General features: G+C 34.1%; 1 protein-coding gene across 1 annotated transcript in view; it reads left to right on the top strand.

The window, feature by feature from the left end:
- Positions 1 to 13,802, top strand: part of LOC132940905 (CCR4-NOT transcription complex subunit 6-like) — a 65,489-nt gene that overhangs the window by 34,388 nt on the left and 17,299 nt on the right. The window lies entirely within an intron of this gene.

Here is a 13,802-nt window from a genome sequence, read left to right as displayed (position 1 = left end):
ATACCACAGGGTGTCCGTCAGTAAAGAGTTGTCCAAACTAATCAATTATACTTCAAATAATAGTTCAAGATGAAAACTGCTTTGAGATTTTTTAAAAGTAATGTTTAATTATTTTACCATGAAATACACAGGTAATATAACAGTTACTCACCTAATAGTTACGGACGTATCGCCGTATCGGAAGTAGGTATACAGATGGATCGGTTTGTAAAAGACACTCGAAGTCTAGAACATATTGTTTTGTAACATCAATTTAATATTTTAGATCACTCAAAAATTACATACGTACTTGATTGAAACTTGAATTTTTATCATTCTTATTACTACTGGACAGTAGACACCCTGTATATTGATGTCGTTATCGTTGTTGGTTTATTCAGCCTTGCAGTAGCAGCCCGTATATAGTAGCGGCTCCGGTATACTATTATTACTATTATTGTTATAGGCTACAATGGTTTGCCCGAAATTTCAAAACGGTCGTGTTTCTTTGTGTACTGTACTACTTGTGAATTGTAAGCCGGATAATTTGAATCATCTAAATTACAGCAACCGCCGAGGGAGCTTATAAATATTATTAAGACTAGTTAAATGTAGAGAAAATAATATTTTGAACCATTTAGTCGACCAACTTCAGATTTAGGCCCATAAAACTATTTTCTAGCTAGACTCGTTTGAAAGTTTAGATTCTTATACTAGTATTTATAAAATAAATTGCTCAAATTGCTTTATATTATTTACATATCACAGAATAAGAGGAATCTAAGCAATTCGTAATGTAATAACTTATATTCAATAGTAATATTTAATTATATAAAATTTTTTTTTTATCAAAATAAGTAATTTAATTAAAAATAAAATATTTTGTCATAGTCATCATAGTTTTTTGTGTGCACAGTATAGTTATTTGTATTTTTTCTGTATAATATCATTTAATGTTTCCTCTCATAATTCTTTCCAATGTATGTTAAATAAATAAAGCTTAAATAATATCTTAATAATTATATGGTTTTAAGTTTTGAACATACTCGGTATATTGTGTATATGACGGTTATAATTACACGTTTTGGTCTTGATGTAGTTAATAGACAATTCAGTCAATCTTTGTGTTCATGTCAAATTTTGCACTCGCACAAAAAAATAGGTGCAGCGTGTACCTACATTTCTTTGTATAGAATTATCGTAGACGATATGGGTGTGAATTCTTGTTTTGATTTTTGACTAAAATATTATTGTTTAAAATCCGTACGTTTTATGTTGGCGTTAAAAAAAGATTAACTGAAATTGATAAACTGTCGTTAACTGCAGTTTAACCATGAACTCGAAGGGGCATACACATATTTTTACCATCCATATGTGTAGGTAAATATGATTTTTTAATTCATATTTAATGCGTAGAACGATAAAAACGTGTCGAATTCCCAAAATATTCTTGTTACGTACATTTTTGTAGTTTGCATTTATTAATTTGTAAACTGAATTGTATGTATCAAGATTCAAGATATACCTAACATAATAAAATAATCGGAGTTCTTTTTTATTGGCTGTGCTGTCCGTTTTGGTGTCTATACAGTATACACTATAGTCTATACACTGTACAAGTACATTTGGAATCCATTGAAATTTTTAGCCAAATAACAATATTATAATGTGGTATATAATAATATATCGATCGAGGTTGCGCCCTCGTCGATCCGGTACAAAATCAATTTTCGATTAGAAACGATAAGTTATCGGTCGTCGTTTACCGTATAGCGCAGTGTATACCTAAATATAATATAATAACAAATAACAACTATTACTAACAACAATAATAATAATAATGTATAAAATATAGGTGATTGGTGGGCGTCTGTAGTCGGAATTATTGTTTGCGGAAACTCGCAGCGATCTCGGGTTGTGCGTTAACAAGTATAATAATAATAATAATAATAATAATATAATAGTAGACGGCGGCCACTATTGGAACGCGTGTTGTGTCCGATCAAACATTCTCGTTCTCGTCGAAACAATGTAAAAACAAAGCGAAAAAAAATAAGTAGAAAAAAAACGAAGTTAAATGAAGAAAATTATAATAATAATAATGGCTACAACAAAACTAGAGATCGTATATTGTGTGGGCGGGTGGCCACCTATTAATTCTAAACGACTTCGCACAGATAACACATATATATAATTTAGCGTGTAGTAAAAATACGCCGTCGAGAATTGTATTGTGTGGGGTCCGTGTCCGCGAACACTTTCATTTTTTTCACCGCTTTCCACGTCGAACGCTGTTTAATTTCTTCTTGATCACGCTGGCGCGCCACGCGTGTACAACAGTGGTAAGTAGCTCCCTCCGTTTTTGTTGAAAATGTCACATAATATATATAGTACCTAATATTATATTCATAGGTATAACCTATTTTTAACGCGTATATCCTTCTGTTACATTCTATGCAACTTAGGTTAAGCTATAAATGAAATATATTTTATATACAAACCATTCCTGCAACATCGGAACGCGAGTACGCGACAACACAGCTTCGGAAAATGTACTGTTATTCCGCCTCTACAAATCTGAAAGAGCCTATAGTATACTATAAGTCCTATAGGCTATGGTAAGGCGCCACTGGACTGGGTGTGTGGAAAGATCAAGTCACACTTGGTGACCCACAGTTTTATTATATAAAAGTTAGGTTAGGTCATAAGTTTATAGTACCTAACCTAGGTTATAATACTTTTAATAGTACTCAATCGAGTGTCGTCACTCGTTGGCGACTAGGAGCTTTTGTGCCATATTTTACACACATATTGTGTATACTATATAATATGTGGCGAAAGAACGATGCGACGCGGTCGTCGTCCGATGAGGGACGAAGGTCAACCGTCGTCGAACGAAGGACTGGCGTGTCACGACGAATAATGTGTGTACACACACTCGCGCTCTCGCCACAACGCCGCAGGGCGGGTCGCGAGCTCCGTCGAGTTCTCTGCCGGGGCAATCCACTCGTGTATAATGAGTATAATATACATATATTTATATACATGGTTAACCGTGGGTACCTATGGTGGACCTGGAAGCGTGCGTGCGTCGTAAATTACTATATTATAATTTATATCACACACATATATATGTAACTATATAAGATGGCGGGCGACTCGTCGTGTGAGTGAGAGGTGCCGGAGATTGCAGTGTGACGAAATTGATGCACTTTTTTCCCATATCGTTTTCGTGTTGACCTAAATATGTATATATACATGCACATCTCACGCGTGTATCAGTTTTTTGTATTTGTTTATATTTGTTCATATATATGTCTATACTACTTACGTTCTTTATAGTGCGTTTACTGACTTTATAGCCTGCTCTATTGCTAGATATATACATTATACACGTATAGATAGAGATAGTATTTGTTTATACACATTGTACTGCGGTGATGTGCGTGTGCATGTTCACGTTCGGTTTTCACTGGCCGGAGAAAGTGTTTTGTTTTTTCTGGCGAAACGGGTACGTTTTTTTTATCGTTATTATTACCACTTTTTTCCCTCCTGACCCCGATACAACCCGACGGCTCTCCACTAACGTCGCGTCGCCTCCAAACACCCTCGTGTACTGTCAGTGAAAGCACCTATATATATTCGTACATGTATAATAATGTATGAAGTACGATATTAAAACCCGCGATATCGATCTATCCCGCCCGCTTAACAGACTTTGTGCAGAGCGTAATATTACGACCGTCGTGTCTTCGTCGTCGTCATCGTCGCGGGGGGGGGGGGGGGGGGGAGGGTATGGTGCAATGTGACACCATCATCACTCCGATCTCGCCGCCAGCGGATTCGTGTCGTGTATATTTTACGTGCATACACATGTATAATATTATATAGGTAGCACAATATTATAATAATAACGACTCTCCCCGAGAGGAACCGCCGCAACCGGAGCTTTTGACCCCGGTCGTGACCTTTGTCTTCTGTCTTATATACATTGGTACCGCTGGGCTTCCGCGTCGCAAATATTATATATTATTATGATTATTATTATTATAAAAATCTTTTGAAAATCAAAGAACTACGACAATGCGTCTCGCGTTACTATTGTGCTGCTGCTGTGTATAATGTATATACATATAATAGGTATATAATATATATGTGTATTGTGTATGTGGAGGAGACCCACGCTTGCGCCCACTTTTGCCGAAGACGCTGGAGACGCCTCCGAAAAACAATAACAATCGGAGCACATACAAGTTCACCGAACCCAAACGCGAGGGATTGGCTGTGTGTGTTGGAGTGTACACTATACCTGTGTGTATATTATATTAATATTATATGTGTACATTATTATATTATTGTTATTATCATACGATTATGCTGTTATAAACGCGGTTCAAAAGACGGGAAACAAGTTAAACAAAAACCGCATCGTCGGCGGATGATACATCGTTGTGAAACATATATATAGTAATAATAATAAATACAATGGTGATAACAATTGTGCGTCGGAATTACGACGGCGGCGACGAGACGGTTCGGCTCCCCATGACTTTCGAGCATCGCGGTTTTAATATTATATATGTATAAAATCTGCGTTTCACTACTGCGCTACGGGAATATTAATTAGTCGTGATGGACGACGCACGGTCGGAACAAAGTAATACGCGGCTTATGTAAGGGGGGCCCCCGTCGGACGCATATTGCATATAGTGTATATATTATTATACGATATATATATGTACTGATGTACTATAATAATAATAATATAATTTCGAGCCCAAACATTTTGGACGAGAACCGACGGAGAAACTACTATATTTTAATACCCGCGTATGTACCCATATAATATGATGACGATTAAGAAACTTGTGAATTTGTTTTGGATTTTCCTCGACCACGGGTAAACTTTCGCCCAAAAGACTTTTTGAACGATCACCGTACTGCAGTTACACTCAAGCACATACACAGGGGGGTTTAAGGGAATGACCCCCCCCCCCCCCCCGATTTTTTTTTTATATACTTGCCTGGTTACACTATTTTATTATAATATTATATACAATATAAATATTATACGTCAATACGCCATCTTCGTTGTATATTTAGTAGGTAGGTATCTTATTAGTAATTAGTTATTATAGTTGTTGCAATAATCTTGAGCATTATGCTTGTTTTGGAGTCGACGAAATTCGTTTATTAGGACTTAGTCACAGATTAGTCGTTTATGTGTATATAGGTACAAACGTATTTTCACTGAAAATTAATATTTATACATTCCTCTTGTTGAGTATTATACAATAATGAGGCGCTTTAAGTGACACGCGCGTACTGGCATAATGTTCATAATTTTAAATTATATATAATATAGGTATGCGTTAGTTGTGATTTTAAATTATCTTTTCGTAGTTTTTGTATACTTCAGATCTTAACGCGGCACAATAGTTTTTTTTACTGTGTAAATACCTACGTTCCGTGTGATGGATCAATACGTGTTAAAAATATTGTGCAAGTATTTTAACACGAGATAAATATATACGCTACTTAAGAAATTTTTATTAAATTTTTTTATGTAACGAGTATGAAATAGAATCCATAATTTTCCAATTATTAGGACTTATGTAAAAAAAAAATAAAACAATTGCTATATTATATTGTGCTGTGATAATGAAATGCGTCTGTATATTATGTATTGTGTATACTATTAATCATCGGAGAACAATTTAAGTACGTCAAGTTGTAAACGATAATTTTAATTATTCAATAGAGTATTATAGGTGGTACTGTTGATATTTAATTAATTACATTTCATTAATTAGTTTCGCTATATATAAACAATGTATATATATATTATAAAAGAATAAGCTAATCGCGAAATGATTATGAATATTATTTTTTTATTTTATCACAATAAATTCATAGAATGTCTCTATTTTTAATTCAATTTATTGTTTGATACTGAAACCTGAGGTGTACTCAAACTAGTCAAACTATAATATTTAACCAGATTTGATTGCATAGTTTTAAAAATATATATACCTGATATTTGGTATGAAAATGTTGTTTTTAATTCTATAACTGGTAGTCTATATTTTATCTCCTAAAATTAATTTTACTGTTATAATATTATTATTATGTCAATTGGAAAAACAAATTAACACTGGGAGCGTGGTCGATGCCTATCGTACTGATTGTTAGGCGGGTTCCCCCTCGAGGGTCGGAACTCGAGTCGGGAGATTGTACTTATTTTCCCTACATTTCGCATACATTTTGTCTTAAGTGATGTGTATTTAAATGTATTTGATAATATTAGTAGAAATTATACTTACCTACTTATACAGTTAGCTATAAAAGCGTATAAAGTTTCGATACCAAAATTAAATTATTATAAAAAGTAAAATAACCAATAAAAAATTATATCTATACATCCTGAATGTGTGAGTTGAGGATAATGCCACCAGAGCGCGTATCGTTAGCTTGTTTTACCAATAGTTTGTACTTTGTCGGTGTTTCAGTAGGAGGTGCGCATTAATTATTTTACATTTTTATGCTATTGATAAGCCCTGAAATCAATATAATTGGAATTTCCGTTATTTTACAACTGTTGCTACATTGTTATTAGTTATAACTTATATTCAACACATGACCTTCAATAATTACCCCCCTCTCCTTGATTAAAATGTTTTACATATTATGACTTTCACACCAATACTGCTGATCATTCGTTATTATCGCGACGACTGACTTTTAATGATTTCTCGAATTACGCCCCGAGGGCAGATGGTACAGATTCTTCCATACAGAAAATAAGCAAATTATATAAGTATAGCCGTACAGGTAATTTCAGGGATATATACAAATTAAAACAAATCTTCGGCCTTTTCTATATATGCAACGAGATTTTAAGCGGGTTAAAGATATTTTGAAAAAATCTAAATGAAATAATCCACGAACAGAATTGAAAAAAAACTATCTGTCTTTTCTTTACCTATTCATATTTCATGATGCTGAGTATAATGTTTTATATTTTTTAATGATTCGCTATTTTTAATTTAACTTTAGTTGAACAATACGATTTATGACAATGCATCACGTATATTAGGTATGTATATAATATAATACTATTGTGTACGCAGTGTATACAACCATATTCTGTTTGCTCCCAAACTATTTGGTAAAAAAAAAAACCGCGAGTCTGGTATACGTATAAGTATAATACTATAATATTATCCTCGTACGGCCATACTAATGAACTATTAGTGCGATTTTTTTTATTATTTATTACTGATTAATGATCAATCGGATACATTTTAAATCCGTAAGAAAACATGCAAATGTTCCTATAATATGCTCTTACGTTTATGTAGATATCGCCTATACCTAAATGTAGCGTGTTCGAGGCGAAAAACGACATTTCGGCGATACGCTAAAACCATGACGCGGACTTGCGGTCAAGTTAACTCCGCCAACACCCGTCAATACCTTTTTATGTGCCTACATTATACCTATTATATTGTATATAGGTGTATGGATATAAACCTACAGCACCTCGCAGCCCGTGACTATTCGGTGTTGTAATTGCACACTACACGCACATCCGGGTTAATAATAGTAGGTATACCCACTATTGTTGTTCGCAGTCGAACACTATTTTAACGATTATTATAATCGTTTCCAATTACGATTTAAAAAATAGTTCTTATAGCCGTATAGGTTAGGGGTACTGTAATAGTACTGTATAATATGTAATGTATGTAGTAGGTATACGTCATATAATATACATATATACATTCAACGGCACGGTTTATTATCGCTCGTTCGCGGATACGACGAAAGCCTATAAAAAAAAACTACAACTGCTGCTGCTGAGGCGATGGCGTTTAGAAATTATTATTGTAATCTAGTTGCGTGCAGCCGATTTCGGGCCGAGCTGCGTCTCGGTCTCGCGGAAAACGCACGGAGAGAGCATGTTATGATATTATTTTTGTTGTTTTCGGACGGGATCCTGCGATTTGGCAGTATGTGTGTGTGACGTATTCGCAGGTCGTGTTGACATTGTCGTGTGAAACAAAAAGAAATTTTCTCGTTATGATGCTGCCCGTGATAGCAGGCGCGCGTCTGTTTATACACACGCGTACAGAACAACATTAAATGTGGAGCAAACTGCTGTAATGGTTCAGTTTGACTTTCTCATTATAATTCGCCTACTTTCACTCACTTCTCCGTTCCGATTTGACAATAGCTGGAAACGTCTCTCGTCGCCGTTGTATCAACCGCGGTGTTTCTACCCCCTCCCCCTCCAACACCCACGAATTAACAGCGATGACATTTTATTTTTATTCATTAAAAAATACATCGGGCATCAGCAACTGCATATACCTATAATAATATACACGTCCTGGCAGTTAGCATGTATTGCTGCAGCTGTAGGTATAGGTAGTATGAAAATACGTGATTTCTATTATATAGAATAATAATATATTATATTATATCGTTCGTTTTGTCAGCTAAATTTCGTCGATACAATCTATAATGTACTATATCATTATGTGTACCTATCGCGTCGTGAATGAAACAAACTAAAAATTGAAAATAATCCTCAACGTGTTCGTGTTTACGAAACTATTGTAAATTACACAAAAGGGAAACGCAGCTGTGAGAGAAGAGTTATTACATTTCTATGTAATAGTTTTTAATTTTGACAAATATAATATAATGATGAATTGATTGTATATTACTGTTTTCTTTCTATATCATATATACGTTAATCGTTATCATTTACTATATACAATAATTGCTACCTTAACCTATTCTCCGGGCTCAGTGGCGTATCTACCAGGGAGGGGAGGGGGTCATATTCCCCCGGAGACCAAATTTTGTACACAATACAACATGAACATAATAATATAAATATGATATGTGTATACTGAATTTCTATTAAAAATTGTATATCCTCCCTCGAAAAAATCCTAGATAATCTACTAAATAAAAGTCATAGGCGTCACAGGGTTTGCTAGATGTGTAATGTCCCTACAAGTTTGTTGGGGGTTTGAGTATAATAATATGCTAAGTTTTAGTATACCGACCAATAGCGGCTTCAAGCCGATTCTGTAGAGAGTGGACTATTATTATTAAACTGTTATATGAATCGTTTTGACTGCCATATGTACCCGATTTAAGCTAGTATCTATTGTTTATAGCTTGTTATCAGGCTATAGATATATCATAAGCCTTTGTTCGTAATATTTTTCAAATGTGTAAATCAGTTTCTAAACTATTTAGAAGGGCTGAGGCTAAGAAAAGTAACCATTTTAAAAACATAGATGCAGTAAGTATGTTTTCAATTGACTAGAAATCGGGAGAGCAAAATTATAATTTTATTCGTCTCACTTTCTATATCAAGCGAACCAATTTCTCATATCCCACGCATTTATTCTAGTATACCGTATACAACTTGATTGCAGTATATTTTACTCTCTATTTCTTGATTTATAGTGTATTTACCTTTTTTTATTTAATATGTTAAATCGTTGCACAGGAATACAGGATGTAATAAAATGAGTACGCACTACGCGGGTTTATAAGGGCGTATACATTATTATTTATTCTGTACTTTGAATATAAATTATAATAATATATAATATGTATATATGTATTTATATTAATTCGTTTCATTTAATACATATAATAACAATAATTATAAGCATATTTAGATATGAAGTATATACTTAATAAATTTAATTTCGTTAATCAATTATATCGAATTGCAATATGTGTAACGGGAACACCGGGATTTACGGATTATGATAATTATAATATTCTAAAGTTTTGTTCGCTATTATTAAAAGATCAAGAAGCCATAATTATTCTAGTTTTAAATTAATATTAACGGTAAAACATATGTATTCATATATTATATTGTGGTTGGCCCAGCTCCTTTATATATTATATATAGGTATATATATTATTATAATATGACCGAACCTATACCAATATGTTTGGAGATTTAGTTGGATGGGTTATTTTATACGTATAATTTCCATATTTATGCGAGTCAATGATGTTTTACAACTATAATATTATATATACACACGCCTACCTTTACATTTTTAAATGGTTGTGGTGTCGGGTGCACACTGCACAGGTTTTGACGCGCACACGCGCGAACTCGCCAAATTCTAGTCTTAACCTTGTCCCGTTACCTGTACAGCGTAAGAATTCCGGCTATATTCGCCCTTATATATATTTAAAAACACTGCAAGCGATTTCGAATGCCGTAAACAACACGACTAAACTTATTTTTCGGCATCACCGATATCGCTGGTGTATTATCCGGAATGGCTGGAGTATATCCAAATTTACTAATGACCTTTGAAAGCACGACTTTTTTCAGTTATGGGTTGTCTGCAGCTGTATTTTATTTCGCCTCCTATTTGATTATGACATCAAAATCTTATAGGTATATAGTTACAATTTACCAATGGGTAGGTACACAATGAATGGTTGGTTAGATCAATGGTTTGTAATATATTATAATAGTATATGTGTTCGTTTAGAAATTGTCGTGTGGTATAATTACCTACAACGTTATAAACCGTCTTGATTAAAATAATAATATAAAAAGTTTAATATTTGATCTGAATTTTAGCATAACATACCGTTGACAATCCGCGTACGAGTTAGACAAATAAAATCGTATTAACTATCATGATATATTGTACGAATATATGAATGACGGTACAAGACATCGCTGTCGTCGTCGCCGTCGTCGGATCTACGTGGCCGTGGAACGCTACTACGCGGCCGCCCTGCATCGCGATTTGTCCGTCACAAAATAACCAAATAATTGATTGACGTAGTAAAACAGCGGATAAAAAAAAAAAAAAAACAGAAATGGGTTTATTGGTCATCGGGTTCAACAACTTTACGGGTTGGTCCGTGCTTAAGTCGCCGTGAAAACGCGCGTGCGATTTTTCACGGGTCGTCGTCGTCGCGATGATGATGTGTCCCCTTGCCGCTCCGGGCGTGCGTCGAAAAACGGTTGTTCGGGCGACTCATCGTGTGGTTGGATGGATTAGAACACGCGCTCACGTAACGGACAGTTTTTGTCGGATCTGACACTGGAGAATAAAACAACAAAAGTATACAAAACAAACTGTATAAAGACGAGTAAAATATTAATAATAATACGCAATGACTGTGTGTGCATGGTGTATACAGGGTGAATCTTTTAAAGGTATTTTATGGAAAAGTTTTTAAAGTCAATGAAAAACAACATTATAGATAATACAAAAATTATATTTCTTATTACAGTCGACTCTCGGGAATTCGAAGTTCAGAGGGGGGGGGGGGGAGAATTCGACTTACTAAAAATGTTGAGTTATAAAAACCTTAATGACGTGTTATTGTTGTTATTTGAAGGGGAATTTTATTTGTTCGAGATATAGAGTATTTCAAGTGACCGGGAATAGACTAAATTTTTATTCTTGTCGCTTTTAATTTTTACTTTTTTGAATTTTTTTTTTATTCGTGTCAGGCGCATAGTATAACTTTTTTGAATGACAGCATACATTAATTATTGTAATTTCATATTCTCGATTCCAACCCGGAATATTTTTCTGAGAATTTCAGTATGTCAATATACAAATTGGATTTCGAACAAATAGTTAATTAAAGTGAATATTGATGTATCAAAATTCTTGGAAATATATTCAGTTTCGTATAGTATGAAATTAATAACGGATGCTGTCTCATTCAAAAAAGTAAAAACTTAAATTCCAACGTAAAAATAGCAAAAAATATATTTATTTTAAATTATAATTTTTCTTCAAAGATGTCGTTTTGTAATGACCTCAATCGTGTAAGATAAAATATTTCCAACAATGTTGATCCTTTTTGAGAAAACGAGCGTTTACCTTTAACATAATCACCTTGTATATACGGTTATAAACACTGGTAGCCGATATACGTAAACGTAGATCGTGTGCGTGATATTACGCGCGTTATTGTTTTTGCGCGTCACGTCTCCGTATTATTATATTGTAATAATATATTTATTATGTGTCGAAATCTGGCTCGGAGGACCGTCGACCGCTTGTCAGCGCGCGTTTGACGCCGCGCCGTATAGTATAATAATAATTATTATTGTTATTATTACACTGTAAGCGGAGCATAATATTATTATCTTTGCATGGCATTATGACGTGTACTATGCAACGCACACACGAATATGGCGCGATTGTTTGTATTTTTTTAGAAACATTTTTTTTTCGTCATAAACTCATAACCATACGCGGTCACCAGAGGACACAATGGAGTTGGCGGGTGCACGCTTCTCTCTCTCTCTCTCTCTCGACATGTTGTGTATATATAGCGCGTAAAAAGCGATAATTAATATATTTATCAGTGCGGACAGTAATAATTATCATTTTTATAAAATTGTTCTTGATTTTTCTTTTTGCTTTTCACTGGTTGTACCACAATGTCTTTCTATTAGCCCGAAATTGAAACTTTGCTTTAATGCATACGGCATTTTGACTTGCCGCGTACGAACATTGATTATAATACAATATAATACAATTTTATAATCAAATATACGCATCATACATATTATTGTGTATGGCCATCGTCCCATTGCGACAATTACGTTAAACTATTTTATTTCTCGCTCATCTGTAGTAGTCGACCGAATTGAACCCGAAGTAATAACGCTAGACGCATCATTTGTTTTTATGTATTATAATTTATTTATAATGAGTTAATGTTTAACGTATACTATGCGATTTAACTTTGCTCGTCTGCATATAGGTACGCATATATTTAGGTATAAATAGTAAATTACTATCCAACGAGAGAACCTAGTCGCGTGTTCGTATTTTAGAAGGGATGGGACGTAGGGAGGTGAGAGACCGGCTTGCGCGCGTTTACAAATTAATTTATTGACCGATCGACGACGACGGTCTAGCGCGTGCTTCTATTATATTATATATAATATGTGTGCATTTGCGATTGTATATATAGGGAAAAATTAACGAGATTGCATGCGATCGGCGTACGTAATGCTCAATGAATATATTATTATTATTATTATTATTATTAAACTCGATTTCCAATCCGATTCGACGAGACTAAATTAATATATTGTATACATGCGCTTGTACATAATATACGAGAGCAGGCTTCAAAGACGATTTTGTCTGCAAATGAATATATTATAATTGCCTGTACAGACGACAATGACGACGGTCTGTGTGTCTGTGTGTCGGTCTCTCACTCTTTTTTTCTCTCTATATATAATATATATACACATCACCACACACGTGTGACATACAGTGTTTATGCTTATACGCACATGCTACAATTGAATTATGATGACGTGTGTATTAAAGTATAGTGTGTGTCTGACGTCCGTAGTTTAGATTTAGACAAGCTAATATCGACAAATGACAATAAATATTTCAGTAACCCGCGTGCAATGTGTTTATATTATAAGTACTCAAACTCTATGAATGATATTTTTGTCTCGCCGAGTACAATATGCTCGCTTGTGTGTTTGTGGATTGCGATCGAATTAATTTAGACATAATAATAAATTATTATTATTATTATTTATTATTATCGTCAAAAACAGTTTTTTATGATTACTTTTTTTTCGTTCCGTATAGGCGGTGGTGTGAGACTTTCACGCGGCTATGGCTGAGAGTATCGCGCGCGATAAGTCCTTTGACACGATTAATAATCGGACGAAAAAAAGAAATCATATCACTTGACATTTACTATTAATTATTAATTTATTATATATGTTGCTTGTTGTATATTTATATTTACGA

The sequence above is a fragment of the Metopolophium dirhodum genome, chromosome 3 (assembly GCF_019925205.1).
Source record: "Metopolophium dirhodum isolate CAU chromosome 3, ASM1992520v1, whole genome shotgun sequence".
Lineage (NCBI taxonomy): Eukaryota > Metazoa > Arthropoda > Insecta > Hemiptera > Aphididae > Metopolophium > Metopolophium dirhodum.
The sequence above is the reverse complement of the archived record's forward strand: the minus strand, read 5'-3'. Positions and strand labels throughout refer to the sequence as shown.